This window comes from Convolutriloba macropyga, chromosome 15 (assembly GCF_964194025.1).
Source record: "Convolutriloba macropyga chromosome 15, txConMacr16.3, whole genome shotgun sequence".
In the NCBI taxonomy this organism is placed as follows: Eukaryota; Metazoa; Xenacoelomorpha; order Acoela; family Convolutidae; genus Convolutriloba; species Convolutriloba macropyga.
In genome coordinates, this window is record NC_134482.1 from 403,771 (window position 1) to 418,605 (window position 14,835).

Sequence of the window (14,835 nt, forward strand, 5' to 3'; positions counted from 1 at the left end):
CATGGGACAGACGCAAAGAAAACTGGGCTTAAATGTCAGGGTTACGAGTATGAGGAAAACCCTGGCACTATTCCAGCAGCAAGATCAGATATAAGAAAAAGAACAGTGCGACAGTCAGCACGCATAACGTTGTATGGAAAGTTGGCAGTTGATTTCTTCTCATGTGAGAAACATTTGGTTAGTGGAGTTAGATTACGCATTTCAATGAGAAGATCTCAAGATGACTTTACCGTCATCAGTGAAGACGCAGCAAAACATTACAAAGTTAAAATAGATGAGGCAAATTTATTTATCAGGAAGATGACAGTGTCAGATAATGTTGTTGGTGCAATCGAAAAGACATTATTGAAAACACGGGCAATTTACCGATACAATGAAGTTATTACCAAAACATTCTTAGCTACAACAGGCCAACAAAGCTGGAAACATGAGGATATTTTCACTAAAGAGCCAATCAGAAGAGTCATTGTTGCATTATGCGTTGGTACAGCATTCATTGGTACCAACACCGCTAATCCATTCCATTATCAAAAATTTAGTTTAAGAGAGATAACCATTTATCGAAATGGTTTTGCGACGGCTGGAACTACAATGTCAACAACTGTTAACAAGAGGTTGTACTACAATTCAATGAGTGCATTAGCTTATGTAGAAAATGGCCACGGAGTACCTCTGAGTGAGTTCGCAAACCATTATATAATGGTATTTGATCTTACCAGCACTCAAGAGGCAACTCATGACTTTATTCATCCAGAGCTCACAAATTCATCATTGTCTCTCGAACTCAAGTTCGATGCACCGCTAGCTCAAAACGTTGAAATTTTTCTTCTCGGAGAAAAAGCATCTACAATCTACATTGACTCAGCAAGAAACGCATCTAAAAACGCTCTTCCCATGATCACATACTAATGGACGAAGACCAAATTTGTCATCAAGTGAAAAAGTAAAAACACCTCAAATTCAAATTCAGAGGGGTATATGCTGCTGATAATTATCCTCTGAACTTGCAAACCAACACTTTTGTTATTTTTAATGCATCACGATCCAACTCTATTGGAACCCACTGGGTAGTGCTAGCTAAACGATATGCACACCCAATAATATACTTTGCAGATCCATTGGATCTACCCTTGGCTACCTACAAGGATATTTTCAACCGTTTACAGTAGTGTACAGACTTGGAGATAGTGATGGATATCATGGAACATAGAAGAGGCATTCAGTCTGCATTGCAATCCTCCGACTCCCAGCTTTGTGGTTTATTTTGCATATATATTGTTCATTATTTTTTTAGTGAGAAATTTCCATTTATACCTGATGTAAATGAATTAGAGTTGCTAGCTTTTGTAAAACATATGAAGTAAAATTTAATTTAAATTTCAAACAACAACACTTTTTGAATATCAATTTTTACAAAATTGAAAGGTTATGAAAGAGTTTGAGGATTCTCGCACAAAACTCCCATGGCCACTAAGCAGAATATCCATTATCTAATAAAGAGTTGAGGAGTGTTCACCTAGCATAAGCTGGAAAATCGTTTTATAGTTACATCAGGGACTGTAGAAGAACGTTTGTTGGCCGTAAAAGTACTAATAGATTTCGCTGTTGCCTCACTCAAAGGTTCTGGAAGTTGTTTCTTGTTCTTGGTAACTGAAGAAGAAGTTGATTTTGAAAGGTACTCAACAGCAACATGTAGTCGTGAAATTATTGCACCGCGTTTAACAAAGTCTTTTTGCGTAGGCTGAATAAGTAATTTGAAACAGTTAACGAGACACGGTATCACCGCAGATACATAAAGAGAATCAAATAAATTATCATCCGGCGAACCAAATTCATACATAACATGATAATGATTGGAGCCAAACGTACAACCTTCGATAACTGTTGCAGATGATTGATAACCATATGCATAATTTTCAATTGTTGTGTGTTCAAGTTTTGGTTCCGTCTCACAAATATTGTACTTGAAACGTTTTTGAAATTTCTTGAAATATTCGGGACTGTTCTCATACATTGCCTCAACCATAACGAACAAAAAAGAAAAAGCTAATGAACTAACTATGAATGCATAAACAAGGACAGGAAGCAAAAGCTTTAATAGAAATTATTCCGATTCCTCATTGACTATTACAGATGTTTTTGGTATCTTCTTTTGGCGCTGAGTCGGTGTTTTGCCAGCCCGTTTTGCTGGACGCTTCGAGTCATCAGTTGAATCCGGTTTTAGAAGTGAGTCGATCAAGCCAACTGGTTGATCAAGCATTTGTTCTAGTTTTTCTATGTTTTGACATATCAACTGAAATTCTGGCGCCGAAAGTGCAATTTTTTGATTGAAATCCCAGTCGACTTGTTCACTATCACGTTTGAACAATTTCAAGGATAAATAGGTGCCAGTAGTATGATAATTCTTATCAGCAGCCCTAACATGCCGTTTTTTATTGAGCGAGGGATCCAAATGAAAGTCACTGTACTCAGCATCCTTCGACAAAACCTTACCCATAATGTTGCATATATTGAGACAAACTGTATCAAAGTAATCTGAAATGACGAATGACTAATACATTACTGTTTATTGGAAGTAAACAATTTAAACACAAACGCCAACATGTCTAGACAAGATAACAGCTGAAAAAACTCAGAAATCTACTCACCCTAGCGTGTAAACAAATTTTGCAGCCTGACGCCTACATGTCTAGACAGTGCTACACCCCAACAAACAAAAGTTAAGCGGTGCCAGCGTTCTTTTGATGTTTACATAAAACAAGAGAAGCTGTAACTGGTTAAATACTTGCTCATCATAAGGTTTAATTTTGCATTTTCCTGGACCGAGTTTAATTGCATGTAAACAAAGTTCGCAGCCTGACGCTTGCATGTCTGGATAGTGCTAGCCTCAACAAACAAAAGTTTAGCGGTGCCAGCGTTCTTTTGATGTTTACATAAAACAAGAAAAGCTGTAACTGGTTGAATACTTGCTCATCATAAGGTTTTATTTGTCTTTCTTTGACCGAGTTTAATTGCACGTAAACAAAATTCACAGCCTGACGCCTACATGTCTGGACAGTGCTGGACCTGGTCAAACAAAAGTTAAGCGGCGCCAGCGTTCTTTTAAAGTTTACATAAAACAAGAGAGGCTGAACTGGTTAAACACATGCTCGCCATAACAGTTTAGTTCTGGGTTGCTTAAGCAGAGTTTTCTTGCGTGTAAACAATTTGCGCAGCTTGACGCCTACTTGTAAGGCTAGTGGTACATTGAACAAACAAAAGTTGAACAGCTTCAGCTTTTCTTTAAATTATAAACAAAACAGGGGAAGCTGTAACTGGTTCAAAACTTACTCGCCTTAACATTTTGTTCCGTGAAAATGGAAGTTCCGAAAAAGACTTTTAAATTCGGAAAATTTAAAAAGGTTCATCCTGCTGCCAAACCCATTCAATGTCACAATTGTCCAAGGCAGTTCGTCACCTTTCATTCTTTGATGCAACACCGCCGCGCTAAGCACTATGAAACATATTTCAGAAAACATTATCAAAAGTACCAGCCAACGCAAATTAAGCCAAATTAAGACAACAGTTTTTCATTAACATTGGATAAGCTGGTTCGGCTAATGGAAACTGTTTTATACATTTCAAAAGAAAATCCAGCGCGCTCATAGAAAATCTTAACAATAAGAGATGACGCGATTCTATTCTTAGACACGATGCAAAGATTATGCATTCCAATCAAATAAACAAATCCTTCTGTTCATAACTCTTATCGTTCCGTCATTTCTGATTGCCTGTTTAACAATTTCATAACTAAAATTCAACTCTATCCAATTTGGCAATATTTTTCACCGTTATAATTAATCAACTTGTTCAGTTTGCTTTTTCTCTGTCAAGATATTATCTCGAAAACTAATATTCAGTTTCCTGTTACAAACCAGATACTGCTGAATTGTTTTTTATTTGAAAGTTATGGCCGCTGAATATTTAGAAATTAAAAAAACCAACAATTCTCAAACTCGAACACTTGTTCGTACATGCCAGAATTACAAGAATGTCGCACTGGTAAAGGAAACTTTCGATGAAAACACGGGTTTATGGCACAGTGATAACAGCTATATTATCCCTGTAAATTACATCAAACCAATCGTCGAATATACAAAACAGCACGATATTTTTCAGCTGACAAAAACGCCCGAAAAGAACTCAACAGTTAATGATTCTCCTTATACTCCGCGTTACTATGGTTGCATTACGCCTATTAAAGCAAAAATGGGAGAAGACTTAAAGAAATTATCGAAGAGAACCCAAAAGCTTTTCAAAGATTATGACCATGATTGTATCGAAATTTGTGAAAACCAGCTCGGACAGCTCGCAGAAGAGGAGCAGATATCAGAGTTCTGGGCCTTTGATCAGTCATCTCAACTGGATAACGATTCAACAAGAACGCCGGAAAAACAGCTTGCCTTGCTCACGAACAATTTTTCAGATGAAGATGAGACACCACCTCTAAGTCATTGTTACGCTCCATCGAAGAAGGTCATCAAACTCTCTCGCCTTTAAAACACTTTGTTACTGTCTGTAAGTTCTCATAGTTTTATACTTGTATTGCTTCAAAATTTATATCTTCCATGCATTTTTTTTATTGATCAAGTTCGAACACGAGTTTTGCCAGCTTCATCTTGATGATAGCAAACGCTTCCAAATTTTTGTCTATATAAATATTTCTGGCAAAGATAAAATGATTACAGTGAAGACATGATTGGATTTAAAATAGAAATTCCATTTTATCTGCCCACTAATAGTTTTGTAATAGTGTTCCATTTTGTTAAAAACGAAGATAACTAGAATAGAAAACGTATGTTGAGTAAACAAGCGTTTAAATTTGTTGCTATAACAGAGAATACACAGAGAAGACAACTTTGCAAACATTAGAGCCGTTGCAATTTTGACATAAGAGTTGCGGAAAAGTTTTGGATGATTTGTTCAGAGTAGTTTTTATCAATTTTAAACAAAACAAAAACGTTCTCTGATTGGATGATTCAACAAAGAACAACAGTAAATCAAACAACGAACAACAGTTTTTTTCATTTGCCATATTGCTTTTACTAACTAAAGTGAATTTTGTTTACACATTTATTAAACGTCGCTTTACTAAACGTTGCATAAAATTTTGGTTTGTACTAATAAAACAAAATCTAAAAACGGTTTACAAACTTGCTGATTCTTTTATTTTGCAGTAGATTTTAATAGTCAATTAGACAGCATTAATGACGACTGATAAGTGTACTGTTTGCAACAAGGAACTTTCTAGCAAGCGTAGTCTCAGACGCCACAAACAAACAGTTCATAAACAGTACATCAACAACAAATTTTTGTATGCCATAATTGTGGCTATAAAGGAAGCAGCTTTATTGAACTTGAGAACCATATGAGAGAAAATCATCTCTCATTCAGACCCCGCTGTTGTCTTTACTGCAACAATTTCTTTGTGGATGCCTCATCCTATATTGAGCACATGAATAAAGTTCATGGTTTACCAGTATGGACAGCGGTTGGAAAAGTTGACGAATCAGGGGGGAATTGTTGCTACTGAGAAAGTTTTTGACGGTGTTCTTAAAATATACAATATTTCGGTTGATTTACTGAGTTTTATGCGCGGTAAGCAAAACCAAAACCAAAATGCTATTCGATTGAACACCCAATTGCAACCACAAAAGGCTCAGTTCTGCGCAGCAATAGAGCTTACAAAACCAGTGGACGAAGAATCTCCGAATACTTCGGCTGATCATATAACAATTTTTGCAAATTCAAAATCTCAACGGGTAGATTTTCCTGGATTAAGTAACGAAGCTTTTTTTGAAATGATCGAACAAATGATTCTAGCATTGAACAACTTTTCATCACATGGTAGCGGTTGGTCGATTAAACAAATCAAAAATGTTGAATTTGGGCTTGTGAAAACCAAACCAATCCAATCATCCTACAAGTGAACTCTCCTATCAAATTTTCAAAAGTATCAAGACGAAGAATTTTTCAGCACTGAAACAATACGGACCTCATCATAGTATAGAATCACTACAAGTGGGCATAACAAGTTGCCCAGGAAGCAAATACGGTGGATAAAAAAACATAGTACGATCTTCGTCAAATTTGTAAGCAAACAGACAAACACAAACAATTGCAGTAGTTTTGACTTCTGATGTCTATTTGTGTTTAGTCATTGGTTAATAATCAAGCTTCTACTTTATTAATTTTTTGCGAGGTAGGGTACGGGATGCAAGATTAAAATTGTATGCATACCATTTGTGTGTTCATGTATGTGTATATTTGCGTTCATCTATCAAAAACAAAGATTTCAATTTTTTTCCTAGGAAAGTTTTCAATATTTTTCCTCTTTCGTTCTTTTGCTCGTGCATGTGTGCATAAACTAAAATATGACAGTTCATATGCACAAAATTTGCATACAGATTGACTAGTTTTTTGTTTTTATCTATTAACTCCATAATCAATTGTATTGTGTGGCACTCCCATGCGTTTTGGTGCTTGTAGTAGCGGAGGGGTGTGTGAAATTTTGTGTGCGTGGCGTGTGTATGCTAGGTTTCGGGGGTTGTGGTTGGGGTTTGACGGTGTGGTTGGTGTAGGTGCGCGTGTGTGTGTGTTTGGGTGTTTGCATGTGTGTGTAAAAAGGCTGGGTTGGGGTTTGACGGTGTGTCTGGTGTAGGTGCGCGCGTGTGTGTGTGTTTGGGTGTTTGCGTGTGTGTGTGAAGGCTGGGTTGGGGTTTGACGGTGTGGTTGGTGTAGGTGCGTGTGTGTGTGTGTTTGCGTGTGTGTGTGTTTGTGAAGGCTGGGTTGGGGTTTGGCAATGTGGTTGGTTGTGGTGTGTGCGTGTGTGTGTTGCGTGTGCCTGTGTGGTTGTGTGTGTGTGTTGATTGTAATAGGCTGATGTCTAGCGGAGTTTTTGGGTTGTGGCGGTGAGACGAATGTTGGTGTTTATCACACCAAAGGAGTTTAACAAGTTCTCATAATGAATAAAAGTGAAAAAGCGTTGAAAATTTTTGGACCCCACTTTCCTAAAAATTTTACAAGTTCTTTCCATCTATGAGACAAAATTTCAATTTTCGAAAAAAGCGTTTCCAACAAATTTTTTCATTCGCAAAACATGTTTCACAACATTTCCAAAAAACGCAAAAAAAATTTTCAACCCCATTTTTCAAATTTTTTTATAAGTTCTGAGCCTTCTGAAGGGTAAAAATTTCAATTTTTGAAAAAATTTTTTCCGACAACTTTTTTTACTCAAAAAAAATGTTTCACACAATTTCACATTGATTAAACACGAAAAAACGCTAAAAAATTTTTCAAGCCCATTTTTCAAAATTTTTTACAATTTCTGAGCCCTCTAAAGGGTAAAAATTTCAATTTTTGAAAAAATTTTTCCCGAAAACTTTTTTTACCCAAAAAACATGTTTCACACAATTTTACCTTGATTAAACCCGAAAAAACGCAAAAAAATTTTTCAACCCCATTTTTCAAAATTTTTTACAAGTTTTGAGCCTCCTAAAGGGTAACAAATTCAATTTTTGAACAAATTTTTTCCGACAACTTTTTTTACTCAAAAAACATGTTTCACACAATTTCACATTGATTAAACCCGAAAAAACGCAGAAAATTTTTCAACCCCATTTTTCAAAATTTTTTGTAAGTTCTGAGCCTCCTAAAGGGTAAAAATTTCAATTTTTGAAAAAATTTTTTCCGACAACTTTTTTAACTCAAAAAACATGTTTCACACAATTTCACATTGATTAAACCCGAAAAAACGCAAAAAAGTTTTTCAACCCCATTTTTCAAAATTTTTTACAAGTTCTGAGCCTCCTAAAGGGTAAAAAATTCAATTTTTGAACAAATTTTTTCCGACAAATTTTTTTACTCAAAAAACATGTTTCACACAATTTCACATTGATTAAACCCAAAAAAACGCAAAAAATTTTTTCAACCCCCTTTTTCAAAATTTTTGACAAGTTCTGAGCCTCCTAAAGGGTAAAAATTTCAGTTTTTGAAAAATTTTTTCCGACAACTTTTTTTACTCAAAAAACATGTTTCACACAATTTCACATTGATTAAACCCGTAAAAACGCAAAAAAAATTCAACCCCATTTTTCAAAATTTTCTACAAGTTCTGAGCCCTCTAAAGGGTAAAAATTTCAATTTTTGAAAAAATTTTTCCCGAAAACTTTTTTAACTCAAAAAACATGTTTCACACAATTTCACATTGGTTAAACCCGAAAAAACGCAAAAAAATTTTTCAACCCCATTTTTCAAAATTTTTTACAAGTTCTGAGCCTCCTAAAGGGTAAAAAATTCAATTTTTGAACAAATTTTTTCCGACAACTTTTTTTACTCAAAAAACATGTTTCACACAATTTCACATTGATTAAACCCGAAAAAACGCAGAAAATTTTTCAACCCCATTTTTCAAAATCTTTGTAAGTTCTGAGCCTCCTAAAGGGTAAAAATTTCAATTTTTGAAAAAATTTTTTCCGACTTTTTTAACTCAAAAAACATGTTTCACACAAACAGACAAACACAAACAATTGCAGTAGTTTTGACTTCTGATGTCTATTTGTGTTTAGTCATTGGTTAATAATCAAGCTTCTACTTTATTAATTTTTTGCGAGGTAGGGTACGGGATGCAAGATTAAAATTGTATGCATACCATTTGTGTGTTCATGTATGTGTATATTTGCGTTCATCTATCAAAAACAAAGATTTCAATTTTTTTCCTAGGAAAGTTTTCAATATTTTTCCTCTTTCGTTCTTTTGCTCGTGCATGTGTGCATAAACTAAAATATGACAGTTCATATGCACAAAATTTGCATACAGATTGACTAGTTTTTTGTTTTTATCTATTAACTCCATAATCAATTGTATTGTGTGGCACTCCCATGCGTTTTGGTGCTTGTAGTAGCGGAGGGGTGTGTGAAATTTTGTGTGCGTGGCGTGTGTATGCTAGGTTTCGGGGGTTGTGGTTGGGGTTTGACGGTGTGGTTGGTGTAGGTGCGCGTGTGTGTGTGTTTGGGTGTTTGCATGTGTGTGTAAAAAGGCTGGGTTGGGGTTTGACGGTGTGTCTGGTGTAGGTGCGCGCGTGTGTGTGTGTTTGGGTGTTTGCGTGTGTGTGTGAAGGCTGGGTTGGGGTTTGACGGTGTGGTTGGTGTAGGTGCGTGTGTGTGTGTGTTTGCGTGTTTGTGTGTTTGTGAAGGCTGGGTTGGGGTTTGGCAATGTGGTTGGTTGTGGTGTGTGCGTGTGTGTGTTGCATGTGCCTGTGTGGTTGTGTGTGTGTGTTGATTGTAATAGGCTGATGTCTAGCGGAGTTTTTGGGTTGTGGCGGTGAGACGAATGTTGGTGTTTATCACACCAAAGGAGTTTAACAAGTTCTCATAATGAATAAAAGTGAAAAAGCGTTGAAAATTTTTGGACCCCACTTTCCTAAAAATTTTACAAGTTCTTTCCATCTATGAGACAAAATTTCAATTTTCGAAAAAAGCGTTTCCAACAAATTTTTTCATTCGCAAAACATGTTTCACAACATTTCCAAAAAACGCAAAAAAAATTTTCAACCCCATTTTTCAAATTTTTTTATAAGTTCTGAGCCTTCTGAAGGGTAAAAATTTCAATTTTTGAAAAAATTTTTTCCGACAACTTTTTTTACTCAAAAAAAATGTTTCACACAATTTCACATTGATTAAACACGAAAAAACGCTAAAAAATTTTTCAAGCCCATTTTTCAAAATTTTTTACAATTTCTGAGCCCTCTAAAGGGTAAAAATTTCAATTTTTGAAAAAATTTTTCCCGAAAACTTTTTTTACCCAAAAAACATGTTTCACACAATTTTACCTTGATTAAACCCGAAAAAACGCAAAAAAATTTTTCAACCCCATTTTTCAAAATTTTTTACAAGTTTTGAGCCTCCTAAAGGGTAACAAATTCAATTTTTGAACAAATTTTTTCCGACAACTTTTTTTACTCAAAAAACATGTTTCACACAATTTCACATTGATTAAACCCGAAAAAACGCAGAAAATTTTTCAACCCCATTTTTCAAAATTTTTTGTAAGTTCTGAGCCTCCTAAAGGGTAAAAATTTCAATTTTTGAAAAAATTTTTTCCGACAACTTTTTTAACTCAAAAAACATGTTTCACACAATTTCACATTGATTAAACCCGAAAAAACGCAAAAAAGTTTTTCAACCCCATTTTTCAAAATTTTTTACAAGTTCTGAGCCTCCTAAAGGGTAAAAAATTCAATTTTTGAACAAATTTTTTCCGACAAATTTTTTTACTCAAAAAACATGTTTCACACAATTTCACATTGATTAAACCCAAAAAAACGCAAAAAATTTTTTCAACCCCCTTTTTCAAAATTTTTGACAAGTTCTGAGCCTCCTAAAGGGTAAAAATTTCAGTTTTTGAAAAATTTTTTCCGACAACTTTTTTTACTCAAAAAACATGTTTCACACAATTTCACATTGATTAAACCCGTAAAAACGCAAAAAAAATTCAACCCCATTTTTCAAAATTTTCTACAAGTTCTGAGCCCTCTAAAGGGTAAAAATTTCAATTTTTGAAAAAATTTTTCCCGAAAACTTTTTTAACTCAAAAAACATGTTTCACACAATTTCACATTGGTTAAACCCGAAAAAACGCAAAAAAATTTTTCAACCCCATTTTTCAAAATTTTTTACAAGTTCTGAGCCTCCTAAAGGGTAAAAAATTCAATTTTTGAACAAATTTTTTCCGACAACTTTTTTTACTCAAAAAACATGTTTCACACAATTTCACATTGATTAAACCCGAAAAAACGCAGAAAATTTTTCAACCCCATTTTTCAAAATCTTTGTAAGTTCTGAGCCTCCTAAAGGGTAAAAATTTCAATTTTTGAAAAAATTTTTTCCGACTTTTTTAACTCAAAAAACATGTTTCACACAATTTCACATTGATTAAACCCGAAAAAACGCAGAAAATTTTTCAACCCCATTTTTCAAAATTTTTTGTAAGTTCTGAGCCTCCTAAAGGGTAAAAATTTCAATCTTTGAAAAAATTTTTTCCGACAACTTTTTTAACTCAAAAAACATGTTTCACACAATTTCACATTGATTAAACCCGAAAAAACGCAGAAAATTTTTCAACCCCATTTTTCAAAATTTTTTACAAGTTCTGAGCCCTCTAAAGGGTAAAAATTTCAATTTTTGAAAAAATTTTTCCCGACAACATTTTTAACTCAAAAAATATGTTTCACACAATTTCACATTGATTAAACCCGAAAAAACGCAAAAAAATTTTTCAACCCCATTTTTCAAAATTTTTTACAAGTTCTGAGCCCTCTAAAGGGTAGAAATTTCAATTTGTGAACAAATTTTTTCCGACAACTTTTTTTACTCAAAAAACATGTTTCACACAATTTCACATTGATTAAACCCAAAAAAACGCAAAAAATTTTTTCAACCCCCTTTTTCAAAATTTTTGACAAGTTCTGAGCCTCCTAAAGGGTAAAAATTTCAATTTTTGAAAAATTTTTTCCGACAACTTTTTTTACTCAAAAAACATGTTTCACACAATTTCACATTGATTAAACCCGAAAAAACGCAAAGAAATTCAACCCCATTTTTCAAAATTTTCTACAAGTTCTGAGCCCTCTAAAGGGTAAAAATTTCAATTTTTGAAAAAATTTTTCCCGAAAACTTTTTTAACTCAAAAAACATGTTTCACACAATTTCACATTGATTAAACCCGAAAAAACGCAAAAAAATTTTTCAACCCCATTTTTCAAAATTTTTTACAAGTTCTGAGCCTCCTAAAGGGTAAAAAATTCAATTTTTGAACAAATTTTTTCCGACAACTTTTTTTACTCAAAAAACATGTTTCACACAATTTCACATTGATTAAACCCGAAAAAACGCAGAAAATTTTTCAACCCCATTTTTCAAAATCTTTGTAAGTTCTGAGCCTCCTAAAGGGTAAAAATTTCAATTTTTGAAAAAATTTTTTCCGACAACTTTTTTAACTCAAAAAACATGTTTCACACAATTTCACATTGATTAAACCCGAAAAAACGCAGAAAATTTTTCAACCCCATTTTTCAAAATTTTTTGTAAGTTCTGAGCCTCCTAAAGGGTAAAAATTTCAATTTTTGAAAAAATTTTTTCCGACAACTTTTTTAACTCAAAAAAGATGTTTCACACAATTTCACATTGATTAAACCCGAAAAAACGCAGAAAATTTTTCAACCCCATTTTTCAAAATTTTTTACAAGTTCTGAGCCCTCTAAAGGGTAAAAATTTCAATTTTTGAAAAAATTTTTCCCGACAACATTTTTAACTCAAAAAATATGTTTCACACAATTTCACATTGATTAAACCCGAAAAAACGCAAAAAAATTTTTCAACCCCATTTTTCAAAATTTTTTACAAGTTCTGAGCCTCCTAAAGGGTAAAAATTTCAATTTTTGAAAAATTTTTTCCGACAACTTTTTTTACTCAAAAAACATGTTTCACACAATTTCACATTGATTAAACCCGAAAAAACGCAAAAAAAATTCAACCCCATTTTTCAAAATTTTCTACAAGTTCTGAGCCCTCTAAAGGGTAAAAATTTCAATTTTTGAAAAAATTTTTCCCGAAAACTTTTTTAACTCAAAAAACATGTTTCACACAATTTCACATTGATTAAACCCGAAAAAACGCAAAAAAATTTTTCAACCCCATTTTTCAAAATTTTTTACAAGTTCTGAGCCTCCTAAAGGGTAAAAAATTCAATTTTTGAACAAATTTTTTCCGACAACTTTTTTTACTCAAAAAACATGTTTCACACAATTTCACATTGATTAAACCCAAAAAAACGCAAAAACTTTTTTCAACCCCCTTTTTCAAAATTTTTGACAAGTTCTGAGCCTCCTAAAGGGTAAAAATTTCAATTTTTGAAAAATTTTTTCCGACAACTTTTTTTACTCAAAAAACATGTTTCACACAATTTCACATTGATTAAACCCGAAAAAACGCAAAAAAAATTCAACCCCATTTTTCAAAATTTTCTACAAGTTCTGAGCCCTCTAAAGGGTAAAAATTTCAATTTTTGAAAAAATTTTTCCCGAAAACTTTTTTAACTCAAAAAACATGTTTCACACAATTTCACATTGATTAAACCCGAAAAAACGCAAAAAAATTTTTCAACCCCATTTTTCAAAATTTTTTACAAGTTCTGAGCCTCCTAAAGGGTAAAAAATTCAATTTTTGAACAAATTTTTTCCGACAACTTTTTTTACTCAAAAAACATGTTTCACACAATTTCACATTGATTAAACCCGAAAAAACGCAGAAAATTTTTCAACCCCATTTTTCAAAATCTTTGTAAGTTCTGAGCCTCCTAAAGGGTAAAAATTTCAATTTTTGAAAAAATTTTTTCCGACTTTTTTAACTCAAAAAACATGTTTCACACAATTTCACATTGATTAAACTCGAAAAAACGCAGAAAATTTTTCAACCCCATTTTTCAAAATTTTTTGTAAGTTCTGAGCCTCCTAAAGGGTAAAAATTTCAATTTTTGAAAAAATTTTTTCCGACAACTTTTTTAACTCAAAAAACATGTTTCACACAATTTCACATTGATTAAACCCGAAAAAACGCAGAAAATTTTTCAACCCCATTTTTCAAAATTTTTTACAAGTTCTGAGCCCTCTAAAGGGTAAAAATTTCAATTTTTGAAAAAATTTTTCCCGACAACTTTTTTAACTCAAAAAATATGTTTCACACAATTTCACATTGATTAAACCCGAAAAAACGCAAAAAAAAATTCAACCCCATTTTTCAAAATTTTTTACAAGTTCTGAGCCTCCTAAAGGGTAAAAATTTCAATTTTTGAAAAAATTTTTTCCGACAACTTTTTTTACTCAAAAAACATGTTTCACACAATTTCACATTGATTAAACCCGAAAAAACGCAAAAAAAATTTCAACCCCATTTTTCAAAATTTTTTACAAGTTCTGAGCCCTCTAAAGGGTAAAAATTTCAATTTTTGAAAAAATTTTTCCCGAAAACTTTTTTTACTCAAAAAACATGTTTCACACAATTTCACATTGATTAGACCCGAAAAAACGCAAAAAAATTTCAACCCCATTTTTCAAAATTTTTTACAAGTTCTGAGCCCTCTAAAGGGTAAAAATTTCAATTTTTGAAAAAATTTTTCCCGAAAACTTTTTTTACTCAAAAAACATGTTTCACACAATTTCACATTGATTAGACCCGGAAAAACGCAAAAAAATTTCAACCCCATTTTTCAAAATTTTTTACAAGTTCTGAGCCTCCTAAAGGGTAAAAATTTCAATTTTTGAAAAAATTTTTCCCGAAAACTTTTTTTACTCAAAAAACATGTTTCACACAATTTCACATTGACTAGACCCGAAAAAAAGCAAAAAAATTTTTCAACCCCATTTTTCAAAATTTTTTACAAGTTCTGAGCCTCCTAAAGGGTAAAAATTTCAATTTTTCAAAAAATTTTTTCCGACAACTTTTTTTACTCAAAAAACATGTTTCACACAATTTCACATTGATTAAACCCGAAAAAACGCAAAAAAATTTTTCAACCCCATTTTTCAAAATTTTTTACAAGTTCTGAGCCTCCTAAAGGGTAAAAATTTCAATTTTTGAAAAAATTTTTTCCGACAACTTTTTTTACTCAAAAAACATGTTTCACACAATTTCACATTGATTAAACCCGAAAAAACGCAAAAAAATTTTTCAACCCCACTTTTCAAAATTTTTTACAAGTTCTGAGCCCTCTAAAGGGTAAAAATTTCAATTTTTGAAAAAA

The 14,835-nt window shown here is 32.9% G+C and overlaps 1 protein-coding gene across 1 annotated transcript in view; it reads left to right on the plus strand.

Moving 5' to 3' along the window:
- Positions 1–14,835, plus strand: part of LOC142354060 (somatostatin receptor type 3-like) — a 437,349-nt gene that overhangs the window by 215,535 nt on the left and 206,979 nt on the right. The gene's annotated exons all lie outside the window — the stretch shown is intronic.